Source organism: Gracilinanus agilis, chromosome 3 (assembly GCF_016433145.1).
Source record: "Gracilinanus agilis isolate LMUSP501 chromosome 3, AgileGrace, whole genome shotgun sequence".
Lineage (NCBI taxonomy): Eukaryota > Metazoa > Chordata > Mammalia > Didelphimorphia > Didelphidae > Gracilinanus > Gracilinanus agilis.
In genome coordinates this window covers 502,063,891-502,083,642 of record NC_058132.1, presented here as the reverse complement: position 1 = coordinate 502,083,642, position 19,752 = coordinate 502,063,891, and the positions used below count along the sequence as shown (strand labels likewise).

The 19,752-nt window shown below is 36.5% G+C and overlaps 1 protein-coding gene and 1 non-coding gene across 2 annotated transcripts in view; both read right to left on the bottom strand.

Annotated features, from left to right (window-relative positions):
- The window catches only part of SH3RF3 (SH3 domain containing ring finger 3), a 634,709-nt gene that overhangs the window by 601,803 nt on the left and 13,154 nt on the right, over positions 1-19,752 (bottom strand). The gene's annotated exons all lie outside the window — the stretch shown is intronic.
- On the bottom strand, positions 12,103-12,209 carry LOC123243316. The gene has a single exon (XR_006505865.1). It is a non-coding gene; the product is annotated as a U6 spliceosomal RNA (small nuclear RNA).

Sequence of the window (19,752 nt, the reverse complement as noted above, 5' to 3'; positions counted from 1 at the left end):
AACACTAACATCACAGAAAATAAGCATATGCAAGCATGTGAGAAATAACCCCAAGAGAATACATCAACTCCCCTGTGCGTGCTGAAAATGGAGTAATTAGGTTAATGTTTTTGCAAGACAATGACTGATTTTTTATTGCACCCATTTGCACACAGATAGAATTGCTGTCTACTGGACCAGGCAACAGAACAAAAGATTATCTGAGTAGTTATTAAAGAAGATTGACTCCTTATTTTGTCTTTTAACCTATTGGTCTATTCATTCCATCATTATCAAAAGAATTGTGCTGCATCTGCTCTTTATAAACTTTTCATGGCAAATCACAGCTATCCTTTTGGCTCTGTTAACCTTATCATCAATTTCCTTCCCAAGAGGTCTAACTGTTTCAAATATCTGCTAAAATTAAGTATATTTGTCTTTTTAGAAGTGCCACAGTGAATGAGAGGGAACATGGAAAAGGTAGGAAAGAAAGATACCATTTTCTTTTTGGTGGAATGTTTATATAAATTTTCCATTTTCTTGTAAATTTAAAGGTTAACAAACATGAACATTTCAATATAAGAAGGACAAAAAAGATGACTGCATGTAGAACTGTGAAAATTTTCCTAAATTTAACAAGATGATGATAAAACTGCCCTGTTTGTCTCTGTCCTCTTTTCAATTTTCTCCAGCTCTCTTCTGTGCATTTTTAAATGTTTTTATTCAATTTTTTAAATTTACATTGCTGTCATACCACCTTTCTCCCACCCCAAAACAGAAGCCCCCTCTGACAACAAATAAGTAAAATCAAGCAAATCCAAATCAATTGGCTATAACTCAAAATTTGGACCCTTTTTCTTTCTCTCTAGTCCATCACTGCCGCCAGGAAGTGGGAAGAGATTTCACTGTTGGTCTTGTAAGTCATAATTGGTCACTGAATTGATTAGTACTCTAAGACTTCAAAATTCTTTTCCTTGATAGTATTGTGATCAATGCCATTTCCATCTATTTCACATTATTCAAGTCTTCCTAGGTTTCTCTGAATTTATTGGTTATTTCTTATGGCATGATAATATTCTATTATTTTCACATGACCTTAATTTTTTCAGCTATTCCACAACTGACAAACCTTTCAGATTCCAGATAATCATTACAACATTTTGCTATATTTTTGTACTCATGGGTTCTTTTCCTCTGTCTTTGACTTCTTTAGGGATATATATGGTAGTGGTATCATTGGGTTACAGAGTGTGTCTAATTTCATTATTGTTTGTGTAGTTCTAAATCGCTTTCCATGATGACTGAATCAATTCCTAGTTCCACCAGTAGTACATAAATGTGCCTAGCTTTCCACATCCCCTCCAACAAGTGTCATTTTCCTCTCTCATTATCTTTGCTAATCTGATGAGTGTAAAATGGAACCTCAGAGCTGTTTTAATGTTCATTTCTTTTATAAGTGATTTAGAACACTTTTATATGGTTGTTGATAGCTTATTTTTCTTTTTTTCAGAGTTTACTATCATAATCTATAACCATTAGTCTATTGAGGTATGCTTCTTTTCCTTATATATTTGTGCCAATTCCCTATATATGTTAAATATCAAACCTTTAGCTAAGAAATTTGATTCAAGAATTTTTCCTAGATAGCAGCTTCCCTTCCAGTTCTAACTATAATGACTTAGCTTAGGAAAAAGTGTTTCAATTTTATATAATCAAAACTATCCATTTTGTCTTCTGTGATCTCCATCCCTTATTTAGTTGATATTTTCTCCTTTATCCATAGTTGTGAAGGCCATTCATCTCCCTCCCTTTACCTCTAATTTAGAAAATCTTTTATATTATTTCATTTATCCGTTAAAAACTTATTGTGCTATATAATATGTTTAGTGGACTTTACTACTTTTAACAAACTTTAAAATTTTTCATCAGTTTCTTTATGAGTCATAACTACATTTTTTCAATAACCCAGGAAAAGATGTTTACATAGAGATAAAGATATACCATATGTGGATATAGTTTTAATAATGGATTAGCCCACACATACAGGCATGAACATTACTTAACATGGAAACCAGTTCTGCCCTGGTAAATCTTTGCTTTGAATTGTGCTCTCAAAAACCAAGAGGAAGTTTTATGAAAAGCTTTCCTTTTCATTATCATTGGGGCACAACTTTTTAGTACTACTACTTGCTGCATATCAATGATGAATATATGGAAGGAAGAAAATAGGCTCTTATTAAGTGCTTCTATGTGCCAGGCACTATGCTAAGCACCATACAGATATATTTTATTCTCACAACAATGCTGAAAGGTGGGTGGTGTTATTAGCCTCATTTTTATCGATTACGCAATGGGTAAAGTAGCTTACCTAGAATTGACACAGCAATTCAAATTCAGGTTCTCCTGCCTCTAAGTACAGCACTCTATGCATTATACCACTTCTCCCCAGAACCCTTAGCTTTACCACTCAGTAGAGTGGAAGCATTTTCATGGAATTTAGGATGGGAAGTAAACTTACATCTATTTATTTTACAAATAAGCAATTTCAGTCCCTAAGTGCTGAAAATCAAGAAAAAATCACCAGAGATGAAGATGAAAGAGGTGAATTCAAACCCAGGACCAGCAGTCCTCTTCCCTTATCTAGTAATTATTTTCAGTTTCTCCCAACTCAAAATGTGCTCTTGAGAAAGGATTTGAAACTCAGTCATATTGAAGTATACATACCTGATGAGTGCTTCAAACCTGCCTCTTCCAATTTTTTTTTCATTTAAAAAGGGATCATTAAAATATAGGAATAAGATTTCCATACTAGAATTTCACACAATATAGATATAAGATATAAGGGGTATCAGGGAGTGAAGGGGAGATGCCTGCTCACACCTATCAGGTTTAGACAAGTTTGAAAGATAAAACAATATTTGCTATAAATAATACAGCATTTAAGATGTAACCATTTGAAAGCTTCCATTAAATATTGCCAGCACGAGAGAAAAATATAAGCTTACACAGGCATATATCTTTTGCCCCGTACATACTCCAGCTAGAACTAGCTAATTGAATTTCTAACGATGAGCTAGAGTCCACACTAGAGTCAAAACTATGAAATGCAAACTCTTTATTAAATAACACCATTTAAAGGGAATGATAATCCCCACGGTCTTAAATATAAATCTGATAGTGCACAATGTAAATAATAAAAACCAAAAATCCAATTTTCATGCAGTGAACTTTCAAACACTCTGTTGTTTGCATTAAATTAGCTTTTATTCTGAATACTGTAATGCCACTCCAGGCACATCAGGTACCTTGTAACATGGTTATTGTACCCCAGTTCTTAACTTGAGACATGAGCATGAAATCATTTACTTGGTTCATTTTGCAGTCAACTAACAAAGAATTTGCCAAAAATACTGCAAGAAGAACAGAACTCCTACCTTCCCTTTCCCCAGTACCTCCAAAAAAACCATAAATCTATGATACAACCACAAACAAGGAAAGTAGTTTTCACTTCTGATTAAAGGAACTGCCTGTCATCTTTATGGGTAGGGGGAAGACAATCTGATAAAGAAAGGGTTCTCTCAGCAGACATTACAGTGTTGCTTAGCACTAGTCTAAGGATGAAATGCAAATTTTATTTGCCATTCCCAAAAAAATGATTAAGGGGAAAAATATAACTGTGAATGTCAAAGATCACTGAAAATAGAACAATGATGAGGGGCATGGCCAAGAGGTAATATCTTTCTTTTCAGAAATCTGATCAAGTAGAGGGCATTAAAATATTTATTCTGGATTTCAGATCAATTTTTCTGTGTCTTCTTATAATTCCCCCAGGCCAATCCCATATAAGGTTCAAAACAGAATTTCATTGGTTTATCAGTATTCACTATTACAGTGACAGTTTGGAAATTTCACTAAGCTGAGAATATCTTATAAACTTATTTAAAATACCTTATTCCTTTATAAGTCATCTACTAGCAATAAGAGAAACTGTTTTGGTATTACAGGCCATCTGAATCAATCCATTAGGGAAGGTACAAAATCAGAGAATTATAAGAAAAAAATGTAGGAGGTGTTTTTGAAAGTGCTTATTTCCCCAATAATTTATAGAGGGATTCTGGCAAATATTTTTTGTGAAATAAATTAATATCTCTGCAGAAATGCATAAAATCTAGCTTCCATGGTTTCCTGATCAGCACAGACCTAGTTATTTACCTTCTTATGAGCATAAAGATAAAAGCTCCCACTGGGAAGTACCCGGGCTCTCTTTGCTGGGTGTTTTATTCTTAGTCAATAAGCAATTTACCCCCAATCTGCTACTAGTGCCTCAGATCTGCAACCCCACAGAGCCTCTCAGGAGTTAATACTCAATTTTCTGTGAGTAATCAGTTCCAGATGTGGAGAGGAAGTCAGTGTTGTAAATTGAGGAGGGGAAAAAATCCATCACTTGAAGACCCTGGATCAATAAGTCAGTGACATTAGGTTTTCCCGTGTTAGTAAACATGTATGCATTTTCCATATACTCACTAAGTCATAGAAGGGCATAGCATTTTGGAACTGAAAGGAGAATTAGAGCATCCTCTAGCTCATCCTTTTTATTTTACAAAGGAAATGGTGTAATACAATAAAAAGAGCCCTAGACCACGGGACTGAATTTCGAATTCTTATTTTGGAAACTCATTACAAGTGAGGATTGTCCATGATATTAACAATAATTTTAGTTGTTATTCAGTCATTTTTCAGTCAGGTTACAACTCTTGATGACCCCATTTCGGATTTTCTTGACAAAGATCATGGAGTGTCTTAGCCATTTCCTTCTCTAGTTTCATTTTACAGATGAGGAAACTGTAGCAAACATGGTAAAGTGGCTTGCCCAGGGCCACACAATTAAAAAGTGCCTGAGGCCAGATTTGAACTCAGGAAGAGGAATCTTCAGAAGCTTTGAGAATCACTGGACTACCCCACAACACTATACAAGTCAAAAATAACATCCATAACATGCAAGAAAAAGACCACAAAGGCAAAATGCAACCAATCTTAGTAATTAATCTGAAGCAATAGTGTCAAACTCAAATAGAAAAGGAAGGCACTGGTCCATATGTAAGGATCACTTCAGACCACATACAGACTTCATTTTTAATTATAACATTATTTATATTTTGATCTATTTTTCTGCATTTTGTAAAAAAAAATCCAAATTACATTTTAATCCAGTTCAAGCTACACTACAGAATGTTGTGAGCCAATTTTAGCCCATGGGTTGCACGCATAACACTTCTGATTTAAGGCACTGAATATTTCAATCTACTGAAGCACATTAATTTCTTTCTATGTTCTTCCCCTGAATTCTACCTCTGAGAAAGGGTCAATCATTCTGTTTCACCACAGAATGCCAACATATGGTACCAGAAGATACTATTGTAGGACCTCCCATTTGGCAGAAGAATTGATTCCCTGCCCTTTCCTGTCAGCTCCAAGGATGGAACACTATTCCTCAAGAGGATTAGCCCCTACACATTTTCCTTCTGGACAGCTTTGACAACTAGCTATTGAATCTTATCTTCATAATTCCTCATTTCTTTAGGCTACCGGGTGACAAAAGTAAAAAAAAAAAAAAAAAGAATAAAAATGACTTAGCTAACACCCAATAGAGTTAAAGACTCCTCCTGTGTACCACCAGAACGGTACCTACTTCTTTCACATAACTGTTGTTAGCCACTGTCCTTTCTTTTTATCTTTCTAGCTCTGAAGGTTAAACTCCATATGAGTAATGATGTCCTTTTTTAGCCTTCTTTTGTCATTCACTCAATACATTTATTCGTTACTAACTCTTGAATTCAAATCTGACCTCATACAGTTACTGTGGGACCCCTAGTAAGTCAACCTCTATATTCCTCAGTTTGTTCAACTGAAAAATGGGGATAATACTAGCACCTCCCTCACAGGGTTGTGAAACTCAAATGATATAGACATTTGTAAGGTATTTAACATAGTCCTAGCACAAAGTAGGTGACTAACAAAATGTTGTTCCCTCTCTTCCTCTCTAGGAACAGAGGATACAAAGAAAGGGGTACCCTTTCTTTGGTTCCCAACCATTAAATAGCTCATATTCTAATGGGATAGAGAACATGAAAAACAACTATGCTCATACAAGAGATGGATAAATAGACCTCACTAATAAAATTTTTTTTGCTTTCTTTTGTTTTTCCATCACCTCCATTTCTGGACATATTCTTACCCCAACACTCCCAAGAATCACCCTTATAATGAAAAAGGGAAAATTAGATCGGCAAAACTGTCACATTATCCAAATTTGTCAGTATCTGTCATAGCCCCCGCTTCTGCAAAAAGAGGAAAATGACACATTTTCTCTTTTCTCAAACAGGGTCAGACTTCCTCATTAAAGTTACAATTTTTTAAAATAGCAAAGTGGTTTCATTCAACCAACATTTATTAAGCATCTACCATATCCAAGGCACAATGATGGCATTGCAATGAGAGGAGGAGAGAGAAGAGGGTAGAGGGTACAAGCTCATCCTCACAGGAGAAGAGCCCCTTACTGTTGATCTTCTGGAATGTTGAATTTGAAACAGTGATAAGTTGCCTTTTGAGCCTTAAAAGATGTTTCAGTTCTACCTACTTACCTCCTTTACACTGACTGCTTTAAATCTTGGATAAAAAAAAAGTTCTCTGAAACTTGAATGGTAATATTTTCACCCTCTGCTAAGTAAGGAAGACATTCATTCCCTGAGACTGTTGATGCATGCTTTCCTCCCTCATCTTTGCAGTCCATGCCGCACTCTGGTTGGCTACTGTCCTCCCACTCCAAAAGAGGCTCATATCTCCCTGTGAAGCTTTTCATTCATATGTGGTTTGTGAAACGCTGTGGGAACCTTCAGGATGAAGGTGAGTTTATTAGTGCAAATGATTGTCAGCATGAATATTAATAGCAATATTATTAATAGCCTGAAGTTATTTCCTCTAGGCACTTGACTCTTGATTTTAAGGAGTGGAGTGGCTCAGGAAGGACTTTAGGAGCTTATGCCAAAAGACTTTAGTCTTTCTACAGTAAGTCATTAGTTCCAAATGGGAGCAAGCCCTGCCAGGGGCCCAGTTCTGCCCCAGGGCATGACCAGTGAATGCTATACAACTGCCAACCTGTGATCTCAATCTAGTCCCAAGAAGGAGTGAGCTCCTGTGTCTCTCCAGTGCCACATTCAGCTGGTGTTGGAAGAGAAATATTCCTAAAAGGAGGCTTCTGCTCCTTCTGTCTAGAAGTCTAGCTGCCCAATGGTCAGGGCTAAAGTTCTCTTTTGATCAAAGCACCAGCTGAAAACTATTCACAGCTTACTATGAATAGCACAGTTTACTTAAAAATGAGTAAATGCCATGGTGGTGGATATCATTAAAAATGTCTAAGATTGAAAGGGCAACAGCTTTCACACACAGGTTCTACCTTTAATCCAGGCCCTTTATAATCATTTGGTCCAAAGAGCTTTTTTTTTTTTGCTTTGTAAATTACAAATGCACTCTTCAATACTAGAAACCATCCTTTTAGCATTTTTTAACACTGTGGTTTCTGACTAATGGCATCTTCAATTATATATAATTGGGCATTTTGCTATGATCTAATGGGGTCTATTACTCACCAAAATGGAACCAGTCAACAGTAATATTCCCCACAGTCATCAATTACTTAGCCTTCATTCATCAAGGAATACCTGTTGGTGTGTTCAGGTGCTAATTTGAAATTTGAGCTAAAACACATCCTCTCTGCACATATTGCCATACCAAGTGATTTACTCACAGATTATAAAAGTCATCTCTTTGGTCATAAATTAATAGGTGACATTAACTTAATAGGTGACTAAAAACCAATTACTTTTACCTTAAAAGGAGCTGGTCATGATTAAAAGGATGCTAGCCTTCTTTCTTCCTCATAGGCCCAACAAGGCTAAAACTGCAGCAAAAATGTTTTCTTTTGGTCTAACAAACCTCTTTCCTAAAAGAACAAAGACTTTTAAAGACCAATATATAACAAAAGTTCATGGAATCTCAGTCTCATAAGATCCTTAGAAACAGAATTTGTCATTCTCTTTCATGACTGGCTTAACTATCCAGGGGTCTGACCTATCAGACCTACCATGTTCCCTTTCTAGCACAGATCATTCTTTTCCCCTCCTAACCCTACCCTACACTCCACTTCTACCAGCAATCTAACCAAGTTTTCCATTTTTGCTTTTGAAAAATAATATGAATACTAACATCAATGTCCATTTATCAAATATTCTCCCAAACTTTCATGCAAAAGGGAAAACTGCCAGGCCAGTTAATAATATATGAACGTATTGATATCTAAGAGCAAGAAATGCCATTTATGTTTAGTGAAAAATGAATCTGGCTAGGTGAGTAATATCTGATTCCTATTACAACTATAGGTTTTAAATTACCAGTGTGTCACTCTTTCTCCGTCTCCATTAGTACATGTCTGTCTCTGTTAGTCCATGTCCCTGTCTCTGTCTATCTCTGTTCCTCTCTGTCTGTCTGTCTTTCTGGGCCTCCCCCCAACTCCTGATTTTTCTCTCTGACTCCTTTTGTGTGTCTGTCTCTCGACTTCTCTCTTTCTTTGACTCTAGACTTTTGTCTCCTTTTATCATTCTCCCCTCCCCAATTCAAACAATAACTAAATTACCCTGTCATTGAACTTAAAACTAAAGCATAATTTGAAAGACCCCTTGATTGGCAGTAACTACTTATTTGATTTTTTTGCTTTGAAAAACAAAACAAAACTAGGACTCTGTGTGATTCATTCCAACTATCCATCCTACATAATTTATAGGCATTTTACTTTGGACCACATACAGTACTATGTTTAGTACTCCAAAATAATTCACTGAAGTGTTGACTTATCACCAGATCTGTTGACCAGGCAGCAGATGGCAAAATATATATATAGCTTTCTTTTGGGCCACAATATGGTACAAACAGTGCAATAAATTTACTATTCAGTAACAACAGCTTTGCTTGGCACAAGTAATGTTAACATTGCTGATGGAGGCCATTCCTTTACAACATAAAAGCTGTCACAGACCCAATTATTTAAACAATAATGGCAGAATTTTAATAGGGTGTATGACTAAAAAAGAACTCTAATGATGAACAAGTCCAACTTCCACATTTCACAACTGATGAACGAGATGCCGAAAGGTGAAGACTTGGCAAAGGCCACCGATACATATACAAGTATTCATCAGCAGAACTAGGATTTGATCTCAAGTGTTTGGGGTCCAAATACATGGGTTTGTTGATGCTGCCTTTCTTTAGGTTTCTAGTCATTAATGCAATACCTGGTGCAATAAAAACTTGCTGGCTTGACACCACATTGCCCTGTGCCTCTTCTTCCTTCTCAGCAAAGCATAATCAAACTGAAAGTATTAAATGGTGTTCATAAAATAAAAATCTCTCGGGGAAAGAAATGAGGGCAGGACTGTTCACATTTGGCCACGTGCTTTTATTTTTTTCTTCTCTCCCAGAAATAAGAGAATACTCTTCTGTCTGCTTCTCTCCAAGATCACTAGGAAAAGAGTCTATGCAATTAAGCTCTATCAGGGAAATCTGATAGTCATTTAATAAAAGATTGCTTGCTCATTTTTTAAAGGTCCCTAAGTATCTTCTGATAATACCAATTTTTCCTTTAACCCTCCCCTCTCCTATCTCAACAACCCCAATTCTGTGGCCTCAGAGTTAAGAATAAGGAAAGATTTTCCGTAGTCTACTCTTAGGAGATAAAACAGCCCATTTCCCACTTTACCCATGACTTGGCTACACGAAGAGAAGATAGATAGTAGAAAATACACAAAAGAAGAGTAAGTAAAGACATGAATCAGCTGAATACATAGGTATGTAATCAAGGAGGGTCAACAAACAAGTTTTAAGTGCATACTATCTCCTAAACAGTGTGCTAAGTAGACAAAGATCAAACTGAAGATCTATGACTTCAAGGGATGTTTTTTTAAAAAATTAGTTTATTTTATTTTTTCTTAATTACATGTAAAAAACATTTGTTTTCTGAAATTTTGAGTCCAAATTCTTTCCCTTTCTCCCCTCCTCCCTATGGCAGTAAAAGCAATATGATCTAGATATACATGTGAGATTAGAAAAAATATTTCCACATTGGTCATGTTATGGAATAAAATTCAGATGCCCTGAAAAGAAAGTGAAAAAGAGTATGATTTAATCTGCATTCAGGCTCCATCGGTTCTTTCTCTAGAAGTGGATAAAGAGTTTATATTCTAATGGTCACCTTTCAGTGGTGTCTGATAGCATTTTAAGAGCATTAGAGAACAAGTTAATAACAAAAGCTCCCATTTATATAAAACTTTGTCTAATTTGATGCTGAAAACAAAACTATGAAGTAGATGCTATTACCATTCCCATTTTACAAATGATAAACCATTCTAAGAGAGACTATATGATTTGCCCATGGCCATACATGGCCAAAAAGGAGCACTTTTTATTCAATCCCACATCTTCTGACTCCAAGCAGAACACCTCTCTGATTTATATATGGATATACATAAGGCTATGATGATATGTCAAGAAATCGTGAGTTCATACTTCCCTAACACAGGATGCTTCCTTGGATATTTCTCTCTCATATCTGCCCCACAGAATCCCTCATTTTCTTCCAGACATAATTCATACTGCCTTCTATACAAAAGTCTTTCCTCATCCAACTGGGCCCTTCCTAATTATTGTGATTGTTCAGTTGTTTCAGTCATGTTGGATTCTTTGTGAATCTATTTGAGTTTTGTTGGTAAAGATCTTGGAATAGTTTGCCATTTCCTTCTACAGCTCATTTTCCAAATAAGGAAGCTGAGGCAAACAAGGTTAAGTGATTTGCCCAAGGCCACACAGTTGGTAAATATCTGAAATATAACAGTGAAACTGACAAACCTTGGCAACAAATTGGGAGGGGTTTGGGGGGGGCACTGTGGAGGGTTGAAGACAGTGAGGAGAAAAGAATAACACTTAGGTTGCAAAACCTGAGGGACTGGGAAAATATTTACTAACTGTACTAAGAGCCAAGATTTCCATAGATCCAATTGAACTTTTTGATATTTAAAGATACCAGGAACAATTTTTCACAGAGGCAATACTTTGGGTCACCTTCCATTTTGCTTATCTACTACCCTGAAAATTCTTCAATTCCAGTATTCCTTGATAAGCAACCTTTTTTCTTATTTACCAAACTGTTCCACAAAAACACACATGTGAATACTCAAACCACAAATCTCAATTATTTACTAGGCAAACCAAAGTCTGGGAAACTACCAGGAGACAAGTCAGGTTTTCACTAACCAAGCTTTTGGATGGATGCTAAATTAAAAAAACCATTCAAATGTAACCAAATCTGGAGTTCTAAAAACCCAAAAGAGCAACCTAGGATCTTGATAATGGGCCTAATCCTCAGATAAGTATCTCATTTAAAAGTCTTCTTTCAGTGGCTAAATTTACCTTAAAGAGAAAGGGTTCATATGTGCCAACTCTCTCTGCTGGAATCGAATCGGGAAGGTATAAAATTACCAGATGCCAGACTCTTTAAAACAGAATAAGAGTCTCTATTAGAAGCTGGGTCCTGAGTGATGGAGAAGGGACTAGGAGATAAAGCAAGGATCCAGGGCAACACCTCTTTTTTATATCAGAACTTTTTGGACAGCCATAGTGGAAACTTTTAAATGGGGTGAATCTATAAAGCATAAGATCCTGAATTCAAATATTTATATAAATTCTTTACTTAATTTTGAAACCAATGCACCTGTCCCTCAAGTGTCTATAGATTTCATTAAGAAATCTTAAAAGGGTAGCCAGCAACCTGACTTTACCTAAGGACCACCTAGAAACTATTTTTAAATGAAGATGACATTCAAGGGGGTTTTCCCTCCAACGAAGCTTGCCCATCAGGATTCTTTTTTTTTTTTTTTTTAATTTGGACTATTTTTCCATGGTTACATGGTTCATGATTCCCCCTGCTTCCCTCCCCCATACAAAAGCTGACAAGTAAGTCTACTGGGTTATATGTGTATCATTGTTCAAAACCTATTTCTTTCTTTCTTCTTTTTTTTTTTAAATATGGAACGCTTCACGAATTTGCATGTCATCCTTGCGCAGGGGCCATGCTAATCTTCTCTGTATCGTTCCAATTTTAGTATGCGTGCTGCCGAAGTAAGCACTCAAAACCTATTTCTATGTTATTCATATTTGCAAGAGAGTCATCTTTTAACATTAAAACGCTAATCATATCCCCATCGAATTACATGGTAAATCTTATGTTTTTCTTCTGTGTTTCTGCTCCCATAGTTCTTTCTCTGGATGTGGATATATTCTTTCTGATAAGTTCCTCTGGTTTGTCCTCAGTCATTGCATTGCTGCTAGTAGAAAAATCTATTATGTTTGATTGTGCCATAATGTATCAGTCTCTGTGTACAATGTTCTCCTGGTTCTGCTCCTTTTGCTCTACATCAATTCCTGGAGGACTTTCCAATTCACATGGAATTCCTCCAGTTCATTATTCCTTTCAGCACAATAGTATTCCATCACCATCAGATGCCACAATTTATTCAGCCATTCCCCAATCAATGGACACCCCCTCGTTTTCCAATTTTTTGCTACCACAAAGAGCGAGGCTATAAATATTTTTGTATGAGTCTTTTTCCTTATTATCTCTTTGGGGTACAAACCCCAAAGTTGTATGGCTGGGTCAAAGGGTAGACATTCTTTTAAAGCCCTTTCAGCATAGTTCCAAATTGCTCTCCAGAATGGTTGGACCAATTCACAACTCTACCAGCAGTATATTAGAGTCCCAATTTTGCCACATTCCTTCCAACACTTATCACTTTCCTTTGCTGCCATATCGGCCAGTCTTGCTAGGTGGTACTTCAGGGTTGTTTTAATTTGAATTTCTCTAATCAGGAGGGATTTAGAACACTTTTTCATGTGCTTATTGATAGTTTTAATTTCATCATGCAAAGGCTGCCTATTCATGTCCCGTGACCATTTGTTGATAGGGGAATGCCTTGATTTTTTGTAAATTTGACTTAGTTCCTTATATGTCTGGGAAATTAAACCTTTGTCAGAGTATTTTGTTATAAAAATGTTCTCCCAGTTTGTTGCTTTCCTTCTAAGTTTGGATATATTGATTTTGTTTGTACAAAAATTTTTAGATTTGATATAGTCAAAGTCATTCATTTTACAATTTGCAATGTCCTCTATCTCTTGCTTGGTCTTAAATTCCTTTCTTTCCCACAGATCTGACAGATATACTATTCTATGTTTACCTAATTTATTTATGATTTCACTCTTTATATTTAAGTCATTTAACCATTTTGAATTTATCTTGGTATAGGATGTAAGATGTTGCTCTAAACCTAATTTTCCCCATACTGTTTTCCAATTTTCCCAGCAGTTTTTGTCAAATAGTGAGTTCTTATCCAAAAGCTGACATCTTTGGGTTTATCAAACACTAGCTTGGTGAGGTCATATGCCCCTAGTCTATTCCATTGATCCACCCTTCTGTCTCTTAACCTGTACCATATTGTTTTGATGACCACTGCTTTATAGTACAGTTTAAGATCTGGTAATGCTAGGCCCCCATCATTCACATTTTTTCATTATTTCCCTTGATATCCTTGATCTTTTGTTCTTCCAGATGAACTTTGTCATAATTTTTTCTGTTTCTATAAAAAAAGTTTTTTGGTAGTTTGATAGGTATGGCACTAAATAAGTAGATTAATTTGGGAAGGATTGTCATTTTTATTATATTAGTTCATCCTACCCAGGATCATTTAATATTTTAGCAAAATGTCATTTCCTTCCTTATCTCTTTTAATCAGATCAATTTCTACTTTGGCTTTGTCTGGTATCATAATTGCTACGCCTGCTTTTTTTACTTTAGATGATGTATAATAAATTCTTCTCTAGTCTTTTACCTTGAATCTGTGTGTGTCACCCTACCTCAAATGAGTTGCTTATAAACAACATATAGTAGGATTCTGGTTTTTAATCCATTCTGCTATTCACTTCCATTTAATGGGTAAGCTCATCCCATTCACATTCAGTGTTATGATTATTAACTATGTATTCCCATCATATTATTCCTTTTAGATACTGCTCTATTCCCTTTCATTCTGTTCCTCCTCACCAGTAATTTGCTTTTTGTGGTGGCTCCCCCCACATCCCTCTCCATACAATTACCACTCCCTTCCCTTGTCTTGTTCCCCTTCTACTTCTCTATAGAGTGATAGAATTCTATGCCCCACTGAGTATACTCATTTTTCCCTCTCTGAGCTAGTTACAATGAGAGTAAAGTTTAAGCATTGCCCATCATCACCCTTATCCTCCCCTCTTTATATTGATTTTTTCACACCTCTATATGTTATATAATTTACCCCATTCTATCTCTCCCCTTTTCTCTCAGTGCAACCCCCTCTTTCAGCCCTTGATTGATTTTTACATGTCATTCATATGCATACATATCATATCACACATAAATATCATTCCATAGCATATTTACATATACATATCATCATGTATCATTAGGTAGATCATATCATCAAATTCCTTCTATCCTCTTTACTACCAATAGTAATTTTTGGGAATTATAAAAATCCTCTTTCCATGTAGCCATATAAACATTTTAACCTTAATGAATACCTTAAATTTTCTCATTTTTATTTACCTTTTTGAGCTTCTCTTGTATCTCATGTTTGGAGTTCAAATTTTTTGTTTTAGGTCTGGCTTATTTACTCAGGAATGCTTGGAAATCTTCTATTATTGAATGACCATTTTTTCCCTTGAAAGAATATACTCACTTTTGCTGGATAGATGACCTTGTGTTGTAAACCCAAATCTTTTGCCTTCCCGAATATCATATTCCATGCCTTAAATCCTTTTATGTATAAGCTCCTAGGTCCTGTACGATCCTAATTATAGCTCCATGGTATTTGAATAGTTTCTTTCTGGTTGTTTGGAGTATTTTTTTTCCCTTGGCTTGGTGGCTCTTGAATTTAGCTATTACATTCCTGGAAGTTGTCGATTGAGAATTTCTTTCTGGAGGCAATTTTATTTTCTCATTCAAGGATCTGCAGCAATTATCTTTGATAACTTCTTGTAATATGATGTTCAAGGTGTTTTCTTCATCATGGCTTTTAGGTAGTCCAATTATTCTCAAATTGTCTCTCCTGAATCTATTTTCTAGGTTAGTTATTTTTTTCAATAACATATTTCATGTTTTCCTCTATTTTTTTCATTCCCTTGATTCTGCTTTATTGTTTCTTGATTTCTCATGAAATCATTAGTTTCCAGATAATCAATTCTGATTTTTAGGAGCTGGTTTTCCTTATCAGTTTTTGGTTCTCCTTTTTCAGTTGGCCCATTTCTTCTTGCATCATTTTCATTTCTTCTTGCATCTCTTTCATTTCTCTTCCCCCACTTTTCCTCTGCCTCTCTTAATTGGCTTTTGAAGTCTTTTGAGCTCTTCCAGACTTTGTGTCCAATCCATATTTTTCTTTTGGACTTTGCATGTGTTTCCTTTGCTTTCACTGTACCCTTCTGTGTCTATACCTTGCTTTTTGTATCCATAAAAATTCTTTAAAGTTAGATGCTTTTTTATTATTTGCTCATTTTCCCTATCTAATTGTAGATAGGCTCTGTTTTCTGGGAAGTTGGGGTAACCTCTTAAGCTTCAGTCCTACCTTAATGCTAGTTTCAGCTTATTTTCTCAGTTGTTACTAGTTTACCAGATGGCCTGAAGGCTGAGGACTCTGAGAGACCCCTTCCCCCCCACCCACTGCTGATTCAATTGACCTTTAGATGGGATAGCTTTAAAGACTTTTCTCAGGCTTGGGTGTAAACTTTTGATCTCACTCTGAATTTGATCAGGTCATCAAATTCTAACCCCAAGCTTAGCCTCAGGTTTTTTTTTTATCTCAAGGTGTTCTTGATTCAATCAGGCACACCCTTGATTGCCTTATCCTGGAGTTCCATCCTTAATTTTGGGCAAAAAGATCGGTTAGGACTCACCCTGAGAACTGTGTCCTCATCCCAAACCCAGACTGGGATTCCTGGCTTCATTCCGGGCCCACAGGGATCAGCCCCTTCAGCCCAGATTGCCCTGGGCTGGGACTCCGGACTTCTCCACCAGTTTGAAATTTCAAGGGGTGTCAGTTGGCTTGGATCACTATTTGTCCAGACAGGATCTCAGGGTCTGACTGTTAGCTAGGGCTTAAGTTCGGAACCTGTGACAGCAGATGTGGAATCGGGGTTGTGGTTTGCTCTTGGCTTACTCTTCACTCCCTGCCATAGCCTCCTGCTAGCTCTGCTCCCCTCTCACCTCAGTTCCCCAGATGGTCTCTGCCTACCTTTTGGATTTTTCTTTTCATGAAGGTTGTTTCACTCTATCTCCTTGTTGGTTCTTTCACTCCTGTATTCATTTTGTGGCAATATTTTAATCTTGATCAGAGAGGATTTTCATGGTGAAACAGAGCTCCCAGGATTCTTTAAAAGCATGCATGTGCATAATAAATCCAAATGCTTTCCATCACTAAACTAAGACCACTGGGAAGTAGGACAAAGATGATGACTAACTGTGGCTGTTGTGAAACACAAAGCCGGCTGATCGAAACCTTAAAGGGCCAACAAACTAGCAATTGTCAAGAAAACACAGCCTACAGAAGGGAACACTGAAGAAAGAACACTGGAAACAGCTTGGGAAAACAAAAATGGATACAGACACAGAGCAGAACAGAGGCAACTAAAGAACTAAAAGATGCCAGTTTGGATGGGCTGTAGGGTTGATTTTGTTGTGAGAGATATATTTTCATTGGTAATCAACTAGTACCAAGGAGACAGTTTATCTATCACTAAACTGGTAAGTCATGAATATCATCCTCACTCTATTTTTTTATTGTTGAGTCACCCTGTCCTACTTTTCATGAACCCATTTGGGGTTTTCTTGGCAAAGACACTCAAGAAGTTTGCCATTTCCTTCTCTAGTTTATTTTACATATGAGGAAACTGAGGTAAACAGGGTTAAGTGACTTGCTCAGAGTTACCCTCACCATTTTCTATCGCACTCTAATGTTATCAGCATCTCATTTGAGCCTCAGAATAGCTCTGAAAGATAGGTATCATATATATTACTACCCATACATTACATATGAGGAAACTGAGAGTTAGAGATGTTGTCACTTGCCCACAGTTGTACAACTAGCCTCAGCAATTTCCTGATCTGAAATCCAAATCTAAATACCACTACCTCCCCATAACCAATTTGGAAAGCTTCCCTGTTCTGTCATTCACCAAAGCAGGATTCTTTTATTAATTTACTACATATTAATAAAACCCTTTTTCTTCTAGCTGCTCTCTAGGCAAAGAATGCCTAATTGGTGGTGACCAGAGCACTTTTCACTTCATTGAGATCTCTGTCTGATTAGAATGGAGAATAATGGAGAAAGGTGTTTTTATGTATCATCATTATCATAATAACTAGTGTTTATAGAGTGCTTTAAGGTTTGCAAAGTGTTGTATAAAAATTGTGGGGTTTTTTGACAAAATTTTTTTTACAGATACTTTCTCATTTTATACTCAGAATAATCCTAAAAGGTAAATGCTCTTTTATAAATAAGAAGACTGAGGCAGATGGAGGTTAAGTAACTCGCCAGGGGTTACACAGCTAACAACTGAGATAAGATTTTTAATTCACATGTTCTAGATTCTAATACCACTACTCTGTCCACTTTGCAACCTAGTTTCCTCTTTGCACAAAAGGACTTCCTATTCTCTTTAACACCTTAATTGTAGTGAGAAAGTTGCTACAGGTCACAGGATCTGGTAAGTAATATCATTTGTCAAGATACTATACAGATTAAGACCAGTCAAGTTATCAGAAGAAATGAGGCAATGCCTAGTCTGGAGATATAAAGGTAATTAGTTGCAATTAATATCAACTACCTCCACCATGTAGTTTATCATTGACCAAAAGTTGACTATGTAAGGATCAAATACAATTACTTGGAAAGAAGAAAAAATTCAGACAATGCCTAAATCAAAAAGCAAGAAATTGCTGAAGTTTGGGAAAAGAACATGACTACATAAAGGCAATCTAAGCAAAATCACTTCACACAAAGGACATATGATATATGGGGCAAATGCCTGAACGTTGCTGATATCAGTGATAGACAAACTACTGGTTATATGAACTCACAAGCCTTTTAAAAAGACTATATAGCAATTCAATTGAACTAGGGGTTGACAAAAACAACAAGCAGCCTTAGATTTAAACAGAAAATATTTTATTGACTAAGTCCACATCACCTGGGTCTTGTTATTTGAGCAAGGCATCAACAGCTTTAATATTTTATGAGACAACATCTATGGTCAATAAGCTGCATGGATTTTTAGTCACAGAACAATGGTTAGTTTCATATAACCTGTGAATGTAAATGAGAACTTGTGAAAGACCTTTTGATCTGCTGGTAAAACTTCTACAGATCCAGCCCTCCAAATAATATATCAATTGGCATTAACCACATGCCAGGCAATGTGCTATGTGCCGAGGATACAAAATCAAAAAGCAAAACAGTCTCTGTCCTCAAGGAGCTTCCACTCTAACATGAACACAAGAAGCATATACAGAATACTCACAAAATGAATACGAGGTACTTTGGAGGAGGTACCTAGCAACTGATAAGTCAATTAAGACAAGAATAATGGAGAAGGGAGAGCTTCAATATAAGTTTCAAGAGAAACCAGTTAATACATGTCATGGAGATGAATTTGGAACAAATTCCAGTCACAGAGGGCAGTCAGTGGAAAGGAACAGAAATGGAAGATGAAGCATCTTGTAAAGGGAACAGCAAGTAGGCCATTATAGCTAGACCACAGAGCATGTGAACCAGATTAATGTGAAAGCAGACTGGAAAGGTAGGAAAAGGCCAGGTGGTAAAGAGTCTAAAATGACATATAGTAGTTTATATTTGTATTTGATTCTAGAGCCAGCAAAAGGGAGCCAGTGTAGTTCATTGAGTTGTGTGGGGAGGCTGGGAGAAGCTGATGTAACATGATCAGGATCATGCTTAAGGAAAAGCACTTCGGCAGCTGTGTGGAAGCTGGATTGGACTGGTGAGAAGACTTGTGGTAGATCAGTTGGGAGGCTATTGCAATAGTCTAAGTAAAGATGATAAGTCTCTCAACTAGAGTAAAGGCTTAGGAATAGAAAGAAAGGAAGAGATATGAGAAATATTGGCAAGATTTAGCACTGACTTAGATATGTGGGATGAGTATAAAGAAGGGGTCAAGGATGACCCCAAAGTTGAGAACCTCTGGGACTTAGGATTGTGTTACCCCCTCGGCAGTAATTGCAAAATTTAGAATAGGGATAGAATTAGTAGAGAACAGAGAGATGTGAGTTGTGCTTGGTTATGCTGAGTTTGAGATGCTTAACAAGACAACCAGTTCGACAGGTCTTTTAGACCGATAAAGTTGCAGAGCTACAGCTTAAGAGACAGAATAGGGTTAGACATATAGATCTGGAAGTCATCTGTAGAGGGACTATAACTGTACCCAGGAGAGCTGAGGCAGACACTAAGTAAAAGAATCTTAGGAGTATGGCTACAGGGAATGGGGGGATGACATGGACACAATCCAACCAATATAACTAAGAAGGAATTGTCAGATAGGAGAACCAGGAGAAAGCAAATATCATGAGAAACCCAGAGA